The sequence below is a fragment of the Choloepus didactylus genome, chromosome 7 (assembly GCF_015220235.1).
Source record: "Choloepus didactylus isolate mChoDid1 chromosome 7, mChoDid1.pri, whole genome shotgun sequence".
Lineage (NCBI taxonomy): Eukaryota > Metazoa > Chordata > Mammalia > Pilosa > Megalonychidae > Choloepus > Choloepus didactylus.
Genome location: NC_051313.1, coordinates 140,147,856 through 140,169,259, shown reverse-complemented (window position 1 = coordinate 140,169,259; position 21,404 = coordinate 140,147,856). Strand labels below are relative to the sequence as shown.

Sequence of the window (21,404 nt, the reverse complement as noted above, 5' to 3'; positions counted from 1 at the left end):
AGTGATGTTCCCTGGAAATCATGTCATCAAAATTAGTAATAACATGTGCTTTAATTATTTTCTTAAATAAATAAGTAAAATAATTATGTTAAGCATTTTCCCGATAAAATGAAACCATTTGAGAGCATTCAAGTAAGCATGTGCAGTGGTTAGTAGAGATCATATGATTCAGTCACTTGGTCAATTTATTGTTGAGTGGGTTCCTTGCTTACCTCAGTGGTCGTTCTGGCTGCTAATACTGTTCAAAGTTAACTTTTTTGTTGGTCATGTGTTGTTTCATTTAAATCGGCCTTTTGATTAAAAATAAGAGACCCAAATCTTGAAATGCAAGCTAAGGACTTTCAGGTAATGTGGTGGGCAGAGCACAGACTTAGTCTTCATTGCTTCCTGATACACCAGAGAAATGACATTAAAAGAGTAGTACAGAGGTATTTCAGTTTCCTTGGCTGCTGAAGCAAATAGCATGAAATAGGTCTAGTTAAACAATGGGAATGTATTTGCTCATGGTTTTGAGGCTAGGAAAAAAGTCCAAATCAAGGCATTATCAAGGCAATGCTTTCTGCTCGAAGACTGTGGCTGTGGGGAGTCCTTGGTCCTTAGTTTTTCATATAGCAAAGCACATGGCTGTGTCTCCTGGTCTCTCCCTCCTCTTCCAGGTTCTTTTGGTGTTCAGCTTCTGGTTGCTCCCTCTGTGGCTTTCTCTCTGTGTCTGTCTGAATTTCATTCTCTTATAAAGGACTCCAGTAATAGGATTAAGACCCATCCTGATTGATGTGGGCCACACCTTAAATGAAGCAACTTCATCAAAAGCTTCCACTTACAGTGGGTTCACACCCACAGGAATGGATTAATTAAAGGGAAGAGGAGGGAAGGAATTTAGCTACTTAATACTTAAAATGTGCAAAATAGAGCTAAACCACAAATGCCCATAAAATGCTATTTGATAGTGGAAGCATGCTAAGTGCCCAATACACCTCTGTATGTTAGAGAACAGGCAATTGGTTTAGCTAAAGAGATTAAGGCTCTCCTACTGAAGGCTTTGACCAGGCCCCTTGAGTCCTAGAACCAAGAAGTGTGGCTCGCCATGGTATCAAAGCTACCTGTCTACCATGTGTTGTGTGTATACCTGTGCTCTTTTAAACTTCAGAACCATTTTGTGTGGTAAACATCATTATTTCTAATCTACAAACAAGAATACTGAGGGTCGTAGAGGTGTAATAACTTGTCCACAGTCACACTGTGAGTAAATGGTAGATAAGGAATTTGAGCTCAGGTCACCTGAACTCCAAAAAGTCTGTGCTGCTAACCAAATGTCAGAACTTTACCACGTGCATGAACACGTCTTTCTTACACTCAGTATCTCTAATGCTGTATGGTACAGCTGATTCATTGTGCTTTAAGCCCATACTGTTTTTTTTTCCCCTGTGCTAGACTTTGCCCTGTCTTTGGGTTGAATGGTTTATACAAATTATGGTTTATTTGGAGCAATATTTACATTCTTTCATATTTGACCAAAGAAGATATTACTCGGAATTAAGAGACAATATATGAACCTAAAGTATCCTCTCTCCCAAAAGTGGATTGCTTTAGTGATAGCTGCCAAAAATGTTAATTGCTACTGGCCTTTAGGAATCTAGTCTTGAATCAGGCTTGTTGGGCATTATGTTGTGGAATTACAACTGTGTTCTGGCTTCATCACTTTGAAAAGCTTATTCTGAACCCCAGAGAATATGTTGAAAATAGTAACATAAATATACCTTTATTAAATTGTTAATTTCTTTGATTGGTATTTTTAACCAGCCACACAATATTTTATAGCTTTATAGATCATCATGTAACCATGTAATTTATATCAGTTTACATCCTGATGGAAATATCATAATGCTGCTTGAATCATTAGGAAATTTGGTGTTCTGTGGGAGTAATTTTACCCAAAGTTTCTCTCTCTTAAATGCCTTAAAGAATTTTTTAAATCAATCTTCAACAGAAGTCTCTGTAGAATATGTTCTTTCTCATTTCCCCTCAGAGTGAATTAAGCCTAATTTTGGATTTCCCTGATGTTTCAGGGTCCTTATTAAAACTGCCTTTTACTTGGCTACCTCCAAACTCTGAGATGCTGATCCCTTAATGTATAACCTGATTGGTTTCTGGAACATTGGGTATCTGTGTGACACGAAACTCAAGAGCTAGAGCTCGGCAGATATGAATATAAGTATTAGCACATACAGCAACTGTTTAAAAAAAAAAAAATGCTGAAAAAGAGCCCAGAATTTAATTAGAGATACGAATGAAACAGTTCTGGTTAAGACTAGGGCAGATCAGGCCAAAGGGTAAAGGTTGAAATTGGCTGTGTGTTAAAACTTCAAGTTCCATGTGAAACCAAGGGAAGAGATGTTCATTTGGTGTAATAGCTATATTTTCTAAGCAGTATAACTTCTACAGTCAGTTTGTTCAAACACCACGATTATATGGAACTTTGAATAGGAAGTGAGATATGATAGGTTTGTATAGGTTAGAGTGAAATAGCGACACATCCCAAAGTAATTTGGGTGGAGAATAAAAATATATTTGCAGGGCCCCCCTGAGGAGCTGGGGGAAAATGCAGGTGTTGGGCTTCCTCACCTGGATTGTTGCTGATGTGCTCACAAGCATTGAGGACTGGCGGTTTGATGTGCTGAGCCCTGTATCATGGGACTTGCCCCTATGAAGCTTGTTACTGCAAAGGAGAGGCTAAACCTGTCTATAATTGTGCCTAAGAATCTCCCTCTGAGTAACTCTCTGTTGCTCAGATGTGGCCCTCTCTCTCTAGCTAAACCGTCTCAGCAGGTGATCTCGCTGCCCTCCCCGCTACGTGGGAACTGACTCCCAGGGGTGTAAATCTCCCTGGCAATGCAGGATATGACTCCCGGGGATGAATCTGGACCCGGCATTGTGGGATTGACAACATCTTCTTGACCAAAAGGGAGATGCGAAATGAAACAAAATTAAGTTTCAGTGGCTGAGAGATTTCAAATGGAGTCGAGAGGTCACTCTGGTGGACATTCTTATGCACTATATAGATAACACTTTTTAGGTTTTAATGTGTTGGAAGAGCTAGAAGTAAATACCTGAAACTATCAAACTCCACCCCAGTAGCCTGGACTCTTGAAGACGATTGTATAACAGTGTAGCTTACAAAGGGTGACTGTGATTGTGAAAACCTTGTGGATCGCACTTCCTTTATCCAGTGTATGGATGGATGAGTAGAAACATGGGGACAAAAAAACTAAATGAAAAATAGGGTGGGATGAGGGCGATGGTTTGGGTGTTCCTTTTTACTTTTTATTTTTTATTCTTATTCTGATTCTTTCTGGTGTAAGGAAAATGTTCAAAAATAGATTGGGGTGATGAATGCATAACTATATCACGGTACTATGAACAGTTGATTGTACACCATGGATGACTGTATGGTATGTGAATAAATTTCAGTAAAATTGAATTTAATTTAAAAAAAAAAACTGCCTCTTGCTGTGCTGTGCACTGAGTGATGATGCTCAGAGAAACTCATGAAGGGTATAGAATGACTTTTTTTTTTTGCTTTAACCGCCCTTCCCCCATCTCCATTTCTGAGAGCTGCTACTTTTTCTGTCAGCTTGCCTCTTGCTTTCTTATTTACATTTCTAATCTGGCATGGGCTGCAAAACCAGACTACCAAACCCATTTAAATTGTAACTAAAATTAAAGTATACTAGCTGGGAGTGGGAGCTTGGGGTTCTACTGAGTTATTTGTTTTTGGTGCTTCCTGCTAGCTAGAAATTGACTGTGCTTTAGGTAAGTTAATGCTGTGGTGATTTAAAATTCGGGAAAGTGTTTTAAAGCAATTCCTGGATTCACATACAGGAAGAAAAATTGTTGAATCTCTTTCAAATCATTGAAAAGAGTGAACTCCCTCTGATTTAAAATGCATCAATATAAAGAAAAAATATTAACTGAGTTTCAGAATAATACTCTAATTTAATTGGAAAAAAAATTGAGACAACGTAGAAGACATTTTCTTCTGTTTAGCTCTGGCTCACAATCTGGAGTACTTTTTTTTTTTGGCATATTTTGCTAAGCAACTGTGAGTCCAATATAAATTTTACAATTCCATTGAGATAACTAAAATTTTAACTGCACCTTTTCAGAATTGTGCAGCTTGAAAATAGTTTAATGACCTCATTAGGAAATTCATTAAACATGTTGTTTTAGATAGACAGGTGCATTTTAAAATAAACTTTGAGGCGCATCATAAATTAGCAAAGCCTGGTATGCTTTAAATGAAGCCAATCTTGTAAAATTCCCACCTTGAATTTGTAAGGTAAGACCTAAATTTTTTTTAACTCTTTCTTCCTCTGCATGTGTATTTCTTATCTTTGGGATGTTATCAAAATAAAACTGTTTTTGCCCTACATCAGAATAAGTGAATTGTAGGTAGTTTTCATATATGGACTTTTCATACAAGTTTTTGGAATGTGTAATTTCTTTATTTGGAAAACGTAAACGATGCCTTATCTGAGTTATGCAAATTAGGAAGTGATGGTAACTTCAAAATGAACACTTAAGCTATAAATTATACTTTTATTGATGGTCACATGCTAGATCAGGTATTCAAAAGTGACACAACCCTTGAATGAAGTAGGGTTAGTAGTCGTTCCTACATTTAATATTCAAACCTAGAATATGCTAAAGCCCTATTTCGGGCAGCTTTTTATTCCTGTATCTTCTGCTGGATATTTTTCTTCCAGCCTTATCACTGCAGTTGTCCCTGAGGCTCCATCATTGTCCTTTTGCTATTTCTCATCTAGTGTCATTTCCTCTGGAAGCCCATACTCTCCCTGGATTTTATACTGAACTTGTTGGTTGTCTCTTTGCTTCTGCTTTCTCATCTATTCTCCAAAGGTGTATTTTCAGTTGACCGTAGGACACTTTCATTTGGATGATGAAAGTCGACTCATTAGAAAGATAACACCACCTCCTCCATCACCACCACCACCACCCCCAAAGCAGCCCCCTTTCTAACCTCCCCACCATGGTTGAAGCCCTCCAGTTCAGCACAGTAAGGGATTGAATGTATAAATCAGATGGTTACAAAATGATCAGGGGAATGAAAAAATAGAAAGCTGTCTGAATATGAGCAATTAGAGGACGTATAGATGGGTGGGTAAACAGAGTAAAGGAGCTCTCAGCAGACATTCAGCCACTTGCCTGGAGATTCAGGTGCTTGATTGCAATCCTAGCAAAGTTCCTACCTCCCGGCCCCCAAAAGAAATCCCTAGCACAAATGTAAGAAGCAGCAGGAGGATCTTATTCCCAAGAACAGGGAGTTCAAGGATGACTAACACAAGGACTTACTTTCTGCAACGGGGGTGCCGCATCAGAATACACAGGCAGGGCAGGGTGAGCCCCGACTTGCTCCGGCATTTTTAATACCGGATTTAGTGGCTTATCACCACTCTGTCTCTAGTGCCTAGCAGTGTGCCTGGAACACAGGAGGTGTGAAAATATGTTTTGTTTTCAGATGAAAGAGATAACATATTCAAAATGTGCACTTTGATTTGAAGCAGAGCAGATAGTTGAGATCTGGTTGTCAGCCCCAAGTGATGTGAAATTCTGCCCTGAAGAGTAAGGATGCTGGACCTGGGCAAAATTAGCCACTGATTCAGCACGCATCTTCCATCCAGATGAAGCACATCTGTCCCTGGTGTTTCTCCAAAAATGTCTTTAGTGGCAAGAGAAGAGATGTAGATGCTGCCTCTAATTTCCATTCCTCTCAATAAATCAAAAGCAATGCTTATCTTTAAATTCCTTTAGTTAATATTTCCCTTTTTCAAAATCACATTCAATTTCTTGGGAAATTTTACCTTCATTTAATTTCATAACTTGTGACATTCTGCCTCTAAGATAATAATATATTTTGAAACCTAACTCATAATGGTCTGGTAGACATGTTAAATATTTTTTAAGTTTCCTTTCAGTGATTAGACTGTACTTCAAACACAAACAAAATGTTCCCTTAATCTTCTCATGTTCTTTTTAGAATGTAGAAAGGAGCTTTCACAAATCCAGAAGTTTAGAAAAAGAAGACTGAACTTGTCTGTCATTCAAAATTTGACCTTCATGATGTTTCCTGATCTCCTCTCTTCCAATATCCTTTCCAAGAACAATTGCAAATAAAAGAGTGCACAAAACCCTCCTTTAAAAAGAAATCCTACTCACCCTCACCTCAAGGCCAAACACTCTTGAAACTTTACAGGTCATTCACATCTCAGCCTCAGTTTCTTCCATTAAAGTAGAGATCCAAGTACTAACAACCCACTCATAAAGAACTTTCTTTTGGGATTAATAACTCAGTATGTGTTATAGTAATTAGGAGGGGAAAACTGGTTGCGGTCTTTGTTCTAGTTCTCATCAACTTGTGAAACTCACTGGCTCAGGTAATCAGCCAGCCAAGCTCTGCCTTCCGGTCCAGTCCCAGCTCTAGCCCCATCTGGCCATGGAGTCTTCTCCCTCCTCTGGCCTACAGAAACCCTTATTCTCTCTACTGACCACGTGGTCCTCAGCTTACACAGCCTTCTCAAGAGACCTGAGAGATTTAGATTTTACACAGCCTTCTCAAGAGACCTGAGAGATTTAGATTTTACACAGCCTTCTCAAGAGACCTGAGAGATTTAGATTTTGGGCCTCCGACCAAACTCCTGGTCCCACATCTAGTAAATGTTTAGCAAGGGCGTATTCATGGCATTTGTGGCCCTGGATATAGTGATAATGACTATTATTTATTTCATTATAGGAAGATAACTAGTTTGGGGGAGCATTAGGGCAAATTAGCTGATGAGTTAATTAGTGAACATTCTGTATCTAGGATGTACAAGGCTCTTTGTAAAGCATGAGGAATTAGAATTTGGTTTTGTTCTGTTCTGTTGCTCTATTTATTCAGTAAACACAGAAGATGAAAAGCAACTTTTCAAGGTGCACCTTGGAATCAAGTTGTTGAAATCTCCCCATTATCTAGTGCAGTGTCTTAACCTCTAAATACACTCAGTATATAGTATGCGGACAAATGAATGACTGAATGAGTGAACTAGATTTGAACACAAACCATCTTAATTCAGAATGTCCACATTAAAAGTTGATTTACTGGTAGATCTAAACTATTCGGATTAAGCTAGAACATAGGAGGTGCTAAAAATTTTTGTGTTTTCAGTTGAAAGAAAGAGAGTGAAGGAAATTCACAGATAACAGATTCAAACTGTGCCCTTTGATTTGAAGACGAGCAGATAGTTGAGGTCTGGTTGTTATCCCTGAGTGACATGAAGTTCTGCCCTGAAGAAAAATACCTTTTTCTACTATCTTTTGTACAAAATAAAAATAAAGTTGCAGCCAGTTTTCTGTATTAGGTAATTCCTGTTGTTGGAGCACTGTGCCATTGTATTACACTAAGATGTGGTTGTACTGCACAGCTGACCTTGTGGACTGGGAAAAGATCTTACCTGACGGATGAGGTGATATCAGTCACCTAGGGAAAGAGGCCTATCTGTCCAGAATCTGAGACTGAGAGAGCAGGCTCCAGGTAGGTGGGACAGGAAATGCCTGTTTCTTGGACTCACTTCTGAAATATCAGGCAGAGAGTTGATGTGCGCCTCCTGAGTTTGGAATGGGTGAACTGCAAAGGAAAATAAGGGGAAAGAGTCTTGTCCAACTTTGGGCCCAAGTGTTCAAGGTGGAGCAATGTCCTCTGAAGGCAACGTGGCAAAACTCCAATGGGAAAAATGAGATAGTTGCCAGAGAGCCGTTGGCCCAGGTATACCACCAAGGAGGAGCTTTTCTTTCCAGTGGTAACCTTAGAGGCTGCAATTACTTGTTTTTTATTTTTTTCTTAAATTGTGGTGACTTCACGTAACATAAAATTAACCATTTGAAAGTGAACAACAGAGTGGCATTTATACCTTCATAATGTTGCGCAACCATCTCCTCTGGTCTAGTTCCAAAACATTTTCAATCACCCCATCCAATGGGATTTTAATGTGGAAAATGTCATTTCCTTATATCAACAATGTGCATTTGTTAGGTGACTTGTGTCACTTGTGCAATTTCTGAACCTGAGATTTTCTTCCCTGTGAAGTTAAACATATTATGAGGAAGAGTTAGGATTTCAAGGCCCCACAACCAGGGTTTGTTATGTTGTTTTTCAGCTAACATGAGCTGCTTCTTTCTTTATTTATTTATTTTATTAACCTTATTTATCAAAACATAAAAAAAAAATTAAAAAAAAACATTTCCAGATAAAATTGAAAAAAAGAACAAGAAAAACAAATATCCTGAAATAACTTCATTGCTTCCAATATGCCCCTACCATACCACAAAAAAATTAACAAATCATAGTCATTCCTGAACATTCCTATATCACTAAGATTTCCCTCAATGTCTTATCTGGTAGATACTGAGCTGCTGCTTTTAGAAGCAGCTTTAGAAGTTCAAGAAGCTTGAACGTGACATGGAGCCAGTGAGATGCATTTTTTAACAAGAAAGCCACAGTTTTATACTTAATTTTGAAAGAAACCACTTCAAGAGAAATTTTTTTTTTTTTAATTTGGCCATTTGTTATTTTTGCCACAGAGAGCCTTGAAGATCTGTTCCTCTTCAAGAGAAAACTCTGATGTTCAAAGTTCTGTCTTTCGGGTCTTTTACACTAGCGGTCAGCAAACTATGACCCACAGGCCAAATCCATCCCACCGCCTCTTGTTATAAATAAAGTTTTATTGGAACACAGCCAGACTCATTTGTGTACATATTGTCCATGACAGCTTTCGCAATGGCAGAGCTGAGTAGTTGCCACACAGACAGTGTGGCCCACAAAGCCTAAAATATTGCTTATCTGGCCCTTGAGAGAAAAAGCTTGCCAACCCCTGCTCTGCATATTCACAGGCTAATTATTTTTACCATTTGTATTAGTTAAGGTTCTCTAGGGAAACAGAATCAAGGAGAGAGATCTATAAATATAAGATTTATAAAAGTGTCTCACGCAACTGTGGGGATGCACGAGTCCAAATTCCATAGGGCAGGCAGCAAACTGGCAACTCCAGTGATGTTCAATGAACTCCTCAGGCAGCGAACTAGCAACTTCAATGAACGTGTTCGATGGACTCCTCAGGAAACGAACAGACAACTTTGACGAACTCCTCAGGAAACGCTTCGCTGGTCAGCCAAAGAAGAAATGAAGGTCCTCTATCTGTCTGGCTTAAAAGTCTTCAACTGATTGGATTAAATCAAGCTGATTGCATTCCCTCATTGTGGAGGACACGCCTCTCATTCATGTCATCAGTCACAGCTGCAGTCAATTGACTGGTGATTTAATCAACCAGCCTTCTGGTTTATCAAACAGCCAAAAATCGTCCTCACAGGAATGGTTAGGCCAGTGCTTGCTTGACCAGACACCTGGGTACCATGACCTGGCCAAGTTGACATGTGAACCTAACCATCACACCATTATTATAATTATATTTTCTATCTATATGAATCATAGAGCTGAAAGGTTTCCAGAGTCCATACTGTACCTTTGGACGTGATTGTATCCTCAAACAACCTTCATTTGAAGAACTCAGCTTTGAAGGGATAGCATTGTTTCAAGCCCCAGTGAAGCTTGGAAGAAAGAGTCAAACACATATCATGCAGCCAGCTTTCCTCATAAACTAGAAAGTTTGACCGACTCCTATAAGGACTTCATCACACACATTGGTGGGAGATACAAGTATTTTCAGTAAAGTTATGGCTGCCTATTCATTTATGAGAAAAGTGTCTATTTTGAAAAATAACTAAAACAGCAACAACAAAAATAAAACCCTTTATTTCTCCGGAAAATGTAACCTTTCCTCTTAACTTATACACCCTTTCCACAAAATCCATCCCCACTTTTTTTAATTAGATTAAAAAGGATAAAAATAGGCCTTTAATTTGTGACATTATTATGTCTGTGACCTGACATGGTGAAATGGCAACTTTTTAAAAGCACTTCAGGTGACAGATCCAGAAATTATGAGAATCCTGTCATTTTCCTCTCCCCGAGTTTTGACATCTTAAAATTAAGTTGATGACATCACTAAGCTAATTGTTTTGACAAACGTGACAGAGTCCAGACAAAGTTTCTTTTTAGGCTCTGTCTGTATGGTTTCATAGCAATTGGTTTATCTCCTAGCTCTGTCAGGTGTCAGGATGATTTAATGAGGGGAAAAAATCAAATCAAGTGGGTTGGCTGATCTAATTTCATCACTTGTTCCTGTAATATCCTGTGGATACCACTTCAGGCAAGATTTTCTGTTAGCCTGAAGACGAGGTCCAGCACAGTCCCTTTTGTGAGTTTACCAGCAAGAAAGAAAGCAAACGGATTTGATGGTTTACATTTGCATTTGAACATCACTGAAAGCAGCTGAATTCCCATCAGGAACACGGAGGAATACTTCATTCCCTCTTCACTCAGGCCAGGATTGTACTAAGAATCAGAATTTGAATTCCCTATTGCTGTCTTGGCCAAGACCTTCATTCACATAAACCCACAACTGGAAGGAGAACCCCAGAATTGAGAAACCATATTATGGAACGAAGTTCTGACATTCATGATGTCGTAGAGTCAATCTCAAGCAAATGAAAGAACTCAAATTCCACTGTTTTTGTTTGTGAGTTCAGGATTGCATATTTGTCAGATTCCACTACACATGCTACATTAACTTCAAAAGAAGTGCAAAAATGCCTGTCAGACACAAAACTCTGAAGTTCCAACCACAAAAAATAAGCAAGGAAGGCTGCACGTTCCTCTCTGGGAGCTGTGTGCCGCTCGCCATGGCTTTCCCTCCTGCCTCGTCCTAACTATGAGAACTTGATGCATTTTATTAGAAAGAGGAGCGCCTCAAGGAAAGCTTTGATTAGCACTGCACCTTTACACCTTTCTTCTCTGTTGCATACATTATCAGATTTCATCTTTTTGTGCTTTTTTTTTTCCCCGTTTCCGTTTTTCCAGTAGCAGGTAGGGTAAATATTTGATGCACAAACCTGCTGTTTATATATTCTGGACTTTTTTGTTTTGTTTTTGAGATAATGTGCAAGTTTTAAAGGCTGATTTTTCCCTAATTCAGTAATTCAATTCTCCTATTTTAAGATGATGTTTATTTGGCCACAGACTGTCTTTATTATTAGCTGATGAACGCTTGGGTGAAGTACAGCCCAACTCAGTCCTTGTTTCTGTATGAAGCATCTTGTCATGCAAGAAGAGAAGGTGGAGACGGGAAGATTTGTTTAGTGTGTATAATAGAAAGAAATAGTCCTAAATTACTGGGACTTTTGCTTAGATTTGGAATTGTTCTTCTGTTACAAGCAGTTATGTGTTTGCTCTTCATAAATATTTCAATTCTGCTTTGGTGCAAAAGTCTTGCCATAGTTCAGTTTTTCAAGGATAGGCAGAGAAATGACAAAAGAAAAACTTTTCATGCAATTTAGGATCTCGTAGCTTAATTCAGCAGTTCATGAATTGAACAGCATCCCGATCTTTAGAAAGTAGAAGGGTGTGGAAAGGGAAAGCTTGTATAGGACAAATGCGGAAGCAAGTTAGGCAATCTTCTGATGGGGTGACGTGAAGTTTCCCTTTGACATAGGGAGGTCATACAAAAGTGGGAAGCTGTTATACATCGATTAGTATGGTGTGCTAATCTGATAGCCTGGACCAAATTACCAGCAACCCTTTAGGATGTGTTCTGGTTTCCCAGAAAACCTCTGCAAGTCAATTGTTTTTTTCCTTTGGAAAGCCTTCTTAGAAAGGACTCTTCTCCCAGCAACACCCAATGCAGGTGGCCATTTTATTTTGCTTGACAAGAATCAAGAGCCAAATCTGCACATTTTCCCCCTGGTAGTTGTTCTCTACACCAGAAAAGACTGATGACAAGTAACTGGATAATTGTCTCCCTACATCATATATATATATATATATATATATATATATATATATATATATATATAAAGAAAGTGAAATCATAAATTAGTGACTTTTAATTTCCTCTAGCCCAGTTTAACTTTTTCCCATCCTGGAGAGTGCTGATGATAACACTTGCGCAGTCTATTGAGTTTTATGTGCAAAGAAGTGTGCTTGGTCTTCATATGTGAAGTTGCATTCAATGTCATTTAAATAGCTGCTAAACTTAATAAAATGACTTGTGAAATGATCACAGTATACAAGCTATAAAATTTTGCCCAGGAGGGAATAAGAAGTAATATCTTTAGTTCTTACGTGTATATGCATTCTAGCCCATATGTAAAAGTTTGTTCATTTACAGAGAGGCTTGACAAACTTTGGAGCACATTCTTAGTGTGTGAAGTTTTAGGAGCACAGTATAATGTCATGCATAAGCATGTACTCACTTGGAATTGGACTGCCTCATTCAAATTCAACTCTGCACCTTGGGCCAAGTTACTTAACATCTTCTTTATCTGCAAAATGGAGATATCAGTACCAACCTTGTAGAGTGTTTGTGAGACTTACAGAAAATACTGCATGGAAAACTCTTAGAGTAGTTCCTAATTTGTAATACACATTACCATGGGCAGTGATGGGAAGAAATCAAATTGTCACACAAAATGTCCACTTTAGGCAAAATATTTACCTGGGTAGACATCTGACATAACTGTGCCTAAGTTAGGATTTTTAAAATTTTTTGTTCAAAATTATTAACTGACTTTAGTTCTGACTGTAGAGAATAGGAACAAATAAACACCCTCAATCTCATGCCACCATCTTCTGTTGTCTTGTAAAGAGTCGGGGAAGTAAGGTTTTCAAGCCTAAATACCCTAGCAGCCTCTTGCAAAGACTTCTTTGCAGCCAGGTTGATCCAACCATGAGGAGAAAAGCAAGCAGAGAAGCAGACAGGGTTATTTCCATTAGCTTGGCACTGTCAGACACTTTGAACAAGGGCCGTATTATCTTTTAGGTAACAGGTGGTAGCTGGGTTATTAAAGCTTTCTGGGCAGGATTTCAGATTTTCATTCTTCAGTCCTTTGGGCAGTCCACTTCTATCATAAAGCAATCAATAATAATTAGACGTCTGGAATGAAATACAGTACATCATTATGCTTCCTACATCTGGAAGGAGAAACTCACTTAACTAGCTCTAAATCAATGGATTTTCTTCTTATTCCTGGGGGAGTGTTAGAGGCAGCAGAGAACACGACAAAAATGTGAATTGTGGCTCTGAGCACATTCACAGAAAATTAGATGTGATGACACACTTTCCTACAAGTAATAGAAGCAAATCCCAAAGCATTCACCTTTATTTCTAACATAAACACTCTCATCCCATTGCATTCTCTGTTACCGTAGGGGCTTCTGTTTCACATTTAATGAAAAAGTCTATCATAATAGATGATACATAGGTAAAAGGACAAAGTGAAGGTTTGCCAGTGGGACTTATGTAAATTATTTTTCAGATCTGAGTTTTATTAAATCATGTTCTACCATGCCACTGTAACAGGGGACCAATAAATGGAGAAAGAATTATTTCCTTTGTGTCTCATCGATCTCGGAAGAAAACACTGATATTTATTCTGTAAGAATTTGATTGGAAGTTTCTTGTGCAGATTGGGGGAAAGAGATAGAAAATGGAATCTATCAATTTTTTTAATTCATTTTTATTGAGATATATTCACATACCCTGCAGTCATACAAAGCGTACATTCAGTTGTTCACAGTACCATTATATAGTTGTGCGTTCATTACCAAAATTAATTTTTGAACATTTTCATTTCCACACACACAAAAATAATAATAAGAATTAGAGTGAAAAAGAACAATTAAAGTAAAAAAGAACACTTGGGTGCCTTTTTTTTTTTTTTTTTGCCCCCATTTTTGTACTCATCCATCCATAAACTAGACAAAGGGGAATATGGTCCATATGGCTTTCCCAGTCACATTGTCACCCCTCATAAGCTACACTTTTATACAATCGTCTTCAAGATTCAAGGGTTCTGGGTTGTAGTTTAATAGTTTCAGGTGTTTACTGCTAGCTATTCCAATTCATTAGAACCTAAAAAAGGTTGTCTGTATTGTGCATGAGAGTGCCCACCAGAGTGACCTCTTGGCTCCTTTTGGAATCTCTCTGCCACTGAAGCTTATTTCATTTCCTTTCACATCCCCCTTTTGGTCAAGAAGATATTCTCCGTCCCACGCTGCCGGGTCTAGATTCCTCCCTGGGAGTCATGGAATCTATCAATTTTAACATAAACATTCCTCAGTGCACCCCCAAGAGTGTGGAAGCCTGATTATTGCAAAACTATATCCTCCAAGCTGCTTCTTACTTTAAGGGTGTACTCTCTATGTTCAAAGTTCAGAATCTTTATTATAGTAAAACTATTAGCCTCTAGAAACTTTCTACTAAATTTCGGGTGCCTGTCTCAGTCTGTACTAAGAAACTTAGCAAGTGTTATGAACAGCTCTTGTACACTCTGTCTAAGCTACTTGCGGAGGTAACCAGGAAAAGACTTGTGGCATCTACTGCCTTTTAATCACTCTGTCTTCCATTAATGGGAGTTAGTCTACTGGCCAACTGCATGATTTTCATTATATAGTGGCTGAGTTTTTAATTCCCTTTCAGACTATTGCAGGAGTACAAAGAGAAGCAGAATTAGTAGGAAGGTACTTTTAACATTTTTGTTTTGGGAAATAAAACATATATTGAGAAAATGCATTAAATGTCAATGTACAGTTTTAACAGATGGTTATAAAGTGAACACCATGTAACTGCTGCTCAAGTCAGAACCCAGAAGCCCCTTACTGTACCTTTGTGATTACCCTTGGACATACCCACGGCCTTGATTTTTTATTTGAATCATATCCTTGCTTTTCTTTGTAGTTTTGAAGATTAGAGGTGTGCATCCCTAAACCATATATTTAGTTCCACAAGCTTTTGAACTTTATATAAACAGAATCATAGTGTATATGTTCTTTTGTCTTGCTTTTTTCACTCAACATTGTGTGAAATGTTGTGTATTTACTTTTTATCTGTTTACTTTTTATCCTGAAAAATTCAACAATAAGTAAGAGAATTATATAGTGAACACCTGTATAGCCATCATTTAATAGTCATTAAGATTTGGCCATATTTTTTTTTCCTAACATCTGTCTTTTAATCCTGTGTTCCTAAAAAATAAGGAAAATATCCTTTATATCCATAAGTCATTATCATACGTAGCAAAACTAAAAATAATTCCTTAAATCATCTAACACCCAGCCCATAATTCATATTTTCCTGATCGATCCCAAAATGTTTTGTAGCTGGTTTGTTGAAACCAGCATCCAGTCAAGATCCATGAAGAATGTGCTTTTGCCAACATACATTGCAGCTTGCAGTGAGCCTCTGTCCCTTCCCTTTTCAGTTCATGGAGCTCCCACAAGACCTGACTGTAGGCCCTCTTTTCCCCAGATACTTCCTCTGTGCTAGTACATGGTCGTGGTCTGATGCTTTGTGACTCCAGAGGAAAATATGCTATCTCAATTACTGTCAGAATGAAGAACCTAATATGAATTGTTGTCACAACAAGCAGTGTTAATTTGGGTAGATATTATGCAGTGTTGAGATGCTTGAAGTTGAAAATGTCTATACCTTTAGTTATTTGAGGGAAGCACATGGCAGCTGTCCTGTCTAGGAAAGCTCACTGAAATGAAGATATCTCTGCCACCAAAGAAGTTTCTACCAGGCAATCAGGCATACAGGCAGTTAATGGAGAAAAATGATCCACCATCTAAGATCTTCCCAGACAGAGTCATGTCTTCCTAGCATGATATTGCAGAATTTCAGCTTTTCAGTTGTGTTTGATTCAAACACTTCCTGTAAATTTCTTTACAGGAGCGTTTGCCCTCCTTTTGGCCTAACTGTATCCCTGTTGAGTCGGTTGACCTGTTTTGTCTCTTTTTATAAGGAAACACCAGATTTGCTTCCTACAACCTGATATTTAGATCAGTTTCCTAGAGGGTTTCCTCGGAGCCCAAATCCCATGGTACTCAATAAAAGGATAATGAATTTGAGAGGAACACTGGGCTAAGCCAGGTTGCAATAGTTTCTTTACTATAGGTCTTCTCTGGGCCTTCAGTGTGCCAATGAACACTGTGACTCTCCAGTTGTAAATGGCATTTCCCCAAGTTATTTGTCCTCAGAATCCTTTCCTCAGAGCATCTCTCAGGATTACTGTTCTGCAGAACAGACTTTAGAAAGTGCTGATCTAGATGACTTGGATGCAATCACAAACAGCAGTAAATAAACGATCTCATCTCCTACCATGTGGGCCCTGAGGGGTTTATCCAAGCCAGCTACTTAGCATTACACAGATACAGTGGTTGGGTTCTCATATTGGAGATGAGGAACTTTGTTCGCATGCCCCTCTGCTTGGACCCTTTGACCTTAAACTCTGTCTTTTAGATGGAGTTTCCACATGGTTTGAATTTTTAGAGGGGAAAAGAATTCTACACTGGTCAGCTTCTCTAATTCTGAGGATCACTTGGTGTCATGGGTTGAATTGTCTTGAAAGATATGTTGAAGTCATGATCCCCAGTACCTCTGAATGTGACCTTATTTGGAAGTTGGGTCATTATAGATGGAATTAGGCAAGTCAAAGTGAGGTGATACTGGAGCAGGAAGGGCCCTTAATCCAGTATGAATGGGTTCCTCATAAGAAGAGGAGAGGAAACGAGGAGACACAGACAGAGGGGAGAAGACCATGTGACACTGTGGATCGCTGCCAGTCACTGCCCGAAACTGGGAGAGAGGCATACAACAGAGTCTCCCCAACAGACTTCAGAGGAAACATTGCTTTGCCAACACCTTGATTTCAGACCTCTACTCTCCAGAACTGTGAGACAATAAATTTCAGTTGTTTTAAGCCACCCAGTTTATGGGACTTTGTTATGGCAGCCCTCACAAACTGAGACATTTGGCCTTAACTGCCAGATATAAAAATATTATTTTCATTAGGAATCAGTGAGCTTCCCTTGGAAAATCAAGGGATAGAAACTGTTCTTAGCCTAGTTATTCCACATTTGGCAAGATGTTTAGATATTCATAGCACTCTCAAACGTTTTCTGAGTTAGTGGAAGACACAATATTTGGTGCTCATACAGATTTCCACATCTATTTTTCTTGAATATATTTATTATGCCATTTGTCTGAAGTTACGTATGTATCCATTCATAGTCGTGCATTCTTTTTTTTTTTTTTTGCTTTCTCATTTTTTTTTTTAACATAGCCATTATATTGACAACCTGTTGCTTTTCTCATTTATTTCTTTATGAAGTAAAAGATCAACTGACATTTGCCATCTGGTGATTTAAAATGGAAGGTCACCAGGTTTTTCCCATTCCTCCAAGTCCTTGCTCTCCTTTCTCTTTCGTATACTGTAAGTATAAATTGAATTTTGAAACAGGTTCTCTTCATCTTCCAAAAAAAGACAGAGAAGGCAACCAAAACAGAGAAATAACCTGAATATGGGTTGATTGTTTTGTTTTCGGTCCTTCTGGACTGTAGATACCTCATCATGCTAATAATTCTTATTATTCAAAAGGCCAGAGGGAAGTGGAGGCTTGCTCTAAGTTCTGAAGGCTCACTCCATTGTCACTTGTAGATTTCTAGCCTGATTCCCTTTCACTGGAGTTGTAAAATTTAAAAAGGATAAAAGCTGTGGATTTTGCTTGCAAGTTGACTTTTTAAGGACTGGAATTACAAGACTTTGCAGTAAGCTACTGCAAATTTCATCGTTTCTCAATTGGTTTTTTCCCTTCACACATCTAATTTTAAGACAGTTGAGCTGGGAATTCAACAGAGATAAATTATCCTAGAAAAAACTCCAACCAATTCCCTGTGCCATGGTGCTCTGAGCAGGACCAAATGACGTGTTCCTGCATCAATATTGCTTTTTTTTTTTTTTTACTTCCTCAATTTTTTAAATAAAAAGGCAACTCTTAGATACTATGACACACGAGAGTTTCTTTCCTCCATCGATACTAGGAGCACATAGCATATATAGAAAATGTCCTACTTAAAAATTGTACATCTAGCTATAATTCTTAGAAAAACTCCAATACAGGTTCAAATAGTACATGAATGAGTATGCTTAGAATAGCAATATTTGTATGCCAAAAATTTGAAAACAACATAAATTTCCTGCAGTTGCAGACTGGTTAAACAAATTATGGTATATATGTGCCATGAAATACTATGCTGTACTCAAAAAAAAAAAAAAATATATATATATATATATATATATGGGGTGCTGCTTGTACAGATGGGAAGATCTCTAATATCTATAAAGTGAGAGGAAGACATAAAAAGACTTTTAGAACAATTCAAGCCTAATGATCACATTTATGTTTTTAAAAATACTGTATGTACAGAGATGGTGTGTATGTGAGAGAGAGGGGGAGAGGTAATCAATGAATGAATGAGTAAATGCGTGGAGAAAATGCTGAGATTAATTAGGCCATTCTCCATACTCAAAAGGAGGGAACGTGAAAGAGAACTTTTGCTTTACCTATGTTGCTTGAATTTTTTTAGAGTGAAAAATGTTTTCATGTATTATTTGCATAAATAAAAAAATTAAAGGCATACAACAAATCCATCCAACCTAGGCATTCACTAAAGAAAACAAGAGCATCCGAGATGCTTATTTTAAATTCATCAGTGCCAAAGTAGCCTAGGATTCCTTGGCTTAGCGTCAATCCATGTTGATCTAGAGGCTGGAAAAACAAATTAAGGAAAGATGATAGGGAATTAATTGGCTTTTAGTAAATGTGACATAGACCACAACAGTTGCTTAGAAGAGGAGTTTACAAAAATGATCCTTCTAGAAACTATTGTCACTCCATTATTGGAGTTACTCTCTGGGCTTTGGTGGAGTTGATTACTGTGGGTCAGGTCTTCAATGGGCTCCCCATTTCTAAAAAAAAACACTTGCTCACATTTAAACAGACTTCAGAATAAGGGTGGAGCATAACACTGTGGGAAATCCCCCTACTTTGTACTCTTTCTACAAACCAGCACCCAGCATTGCAAAGATTGGTAGCAAAGATGAAAGAATGACTTGTCATTTGAGGTTTCCTGCCCTTTTTTTAGATTAATATGGAGATTAATCTAAATGTGGAGATTAATCTTAGAGAGTCTCGCCTTGGACATGCCAACCCTTGAATATGATTAGAATCCATCACCATTTGGGACCACTTTTGTGGTACACTAATTGAGAAATCATTCTTCCAATCACATTTCAGGAAGAGAGGCGTATGTGAAGCTTCTTTTTTATGTGTTTGGATCTACTCAACAAATTCTTTGTTGGTCTTTAAAAGCAAATCAGTGTTTTGTTTCCTTGCCTCTTCAGGCTGTCTGTATGCTTGTTTAGAATTTTAGATTGGGTGTCCTTGGAAGTAGTCTTTGCACGTTTGCTGGTTTATGTGATTTGTTGTTTCAGTTGGCTGTGGACCATCTCTTAAGCCTTGTACTCAGCCTGGAAATCTGTTTCTTTTCCAAAGATCCAGGGAATTGCATTGTTTCTCCATGATTTTAATAACTGAAAGACATTAGAGTGAGCCTTACATTTTATAATAGATTTTATTTTTTTAAAATAAGTCCTTATTGACTTTATTTTTGTTTTATATAAAATAATATCATATGTTGTTATTATACCTTGTTATATTATTATTATTAATGGTTATTGCCACAAGGCTGGCAATGCTTTCAGTCTTCTTTTCTTAAAGGAATGGATGCTTTTGTTCTGTTAACTTTTATTTCCCACCTCCCAAAGTACAAACACTCTCCAATTAATCAGCTAACCATCACCCCTCTGTTTCTCATTTATGTGATATATTCCTTTTATCCTGCCTTTGAAGAGACACAGTAAACTTTACACCTTCTCTCTTCCCTGATGCTTCCTCTGACTTCTTTAACTTTTCATAATTTCTTCTCTTTTCTTCCCTTTTCTTCTTTGTTCAACCCAAAGCCAAAATTATAAGGCTTGAGGAGAAGTCAGGCCTGGCCTTGGACGGTAAAAAGGAAATCATGACTCAAAATCAAAAAGATAAACAACCCAATCTAAAAATGGGTGAAAAAGTTGAATAGACATTTCTCCAAAGAAAATATACAGATGACCAAAAAGCTCATGAAAAGATGCTCAGTATCGTTAGCCATTAGGAGTCATAAAATTCCTTCACCCCATCTCAGTTTACCAGACTGCTATGATAAATACCACGCAGTGGGTTTTGACTTAACAACAGACATTTATTGCCTCACAGTTTTAAGGTTGGGAGGAGAAGTCCAAAATCAGGATATTAGCAGGGCTTGCTTTCTCCCAGATTCTGGTGCGATCTGGTGCTGGCTGCTGGCAGTCCTTGGGGTTCCTTGATTTGTATCTCTGCCTCCCCTGATGTGGAGATGTTCTCTCTTTTCTGCCTTTGTGCCTTTCAGATTCTTTCTCTAAGGCCTCCAGTAACACAGATTAAGGCTCTTCCTGATTCAGTTGGCCACACCTTAACTAAAAATACCATCTTTAAAAGGTCTTATTTACAATGGGGTAAATAAGTTTAAGATTAAGATTTGATTAATTAAGATTAAGTAAATGTGTTTGTCAGGGTACATAATTCAACCTATCACACGTCTCCCCAAACAGAAACTTCCAAATTTTCTTACACACACCTTTAACCCTTACCCTCCTATATTATGTGGCTATTTATTTACATGTAAATATTTTATTATTAATGTGTTCTCAGTAAGCTGTATGTGTATGCATCCTAATCTAACATTTGTTTTTCTGCCTTATATCACTTAATTATAATTTAGGAGGGGAGTTACAATCTATATAATTTTAAAATAGTGAATTCCAGAGTGTACAACAATTCAATGAGTCTTAGCCTAGCTATTCCTGAGAAAACCCAGAGGGCTTTTCATTTTGCAGTATAGATGCCCAGGCCCCACCCTGGACCTATGAAAGCAGAATATCCGGGGCTGAGTTCCAGGCATCAGTGTTTTCCCAGGCTGGCAAAGTGACTTGACAAATGTCCCATGGCTAGTGTATAGTAGAGTTCGAATCACAATCCAGGTTTGCTTGCTTGCTCTCTAGGTCTCACGCCTATTCTTTGGACTAAATTCTGTCAAGCTGCGCGTGTGTGTATGCTTCATTAATCTGTATCTGATTTTGTCTGTATAAAATAGTTTTCCTTAATTTATTACTGACTTTTTTCACCCCCTGAGTAACCATGTTGCCAAAGGATGCAGAAATTCTCAAGCTGACAAAAACCACCTAAATAACCTCTCCCCACCTCCCCCCAGTGTTTACGGGACTCCGTTTACGGGACTCCCCGGGGGAGTGGGAATAGCTTG

At 38.1% G+C, this 21,404-nt stretch overlaps 1 protein-coding gene across 8 annotated transcripts in view; it reads left to right on the top strand.

Annotated features, from left to right (window-relative positions):
• PHACTR1 (phosphatase and actin regulator 1) overlaps positions 1 to 21,404 on the top strand; it is a 581,688-nt gene that overhangs the window by 426,474 nt on the left and 133,810 nt on the right. The gene's annotated exons all lie outside the window — the stretch shown is intronic.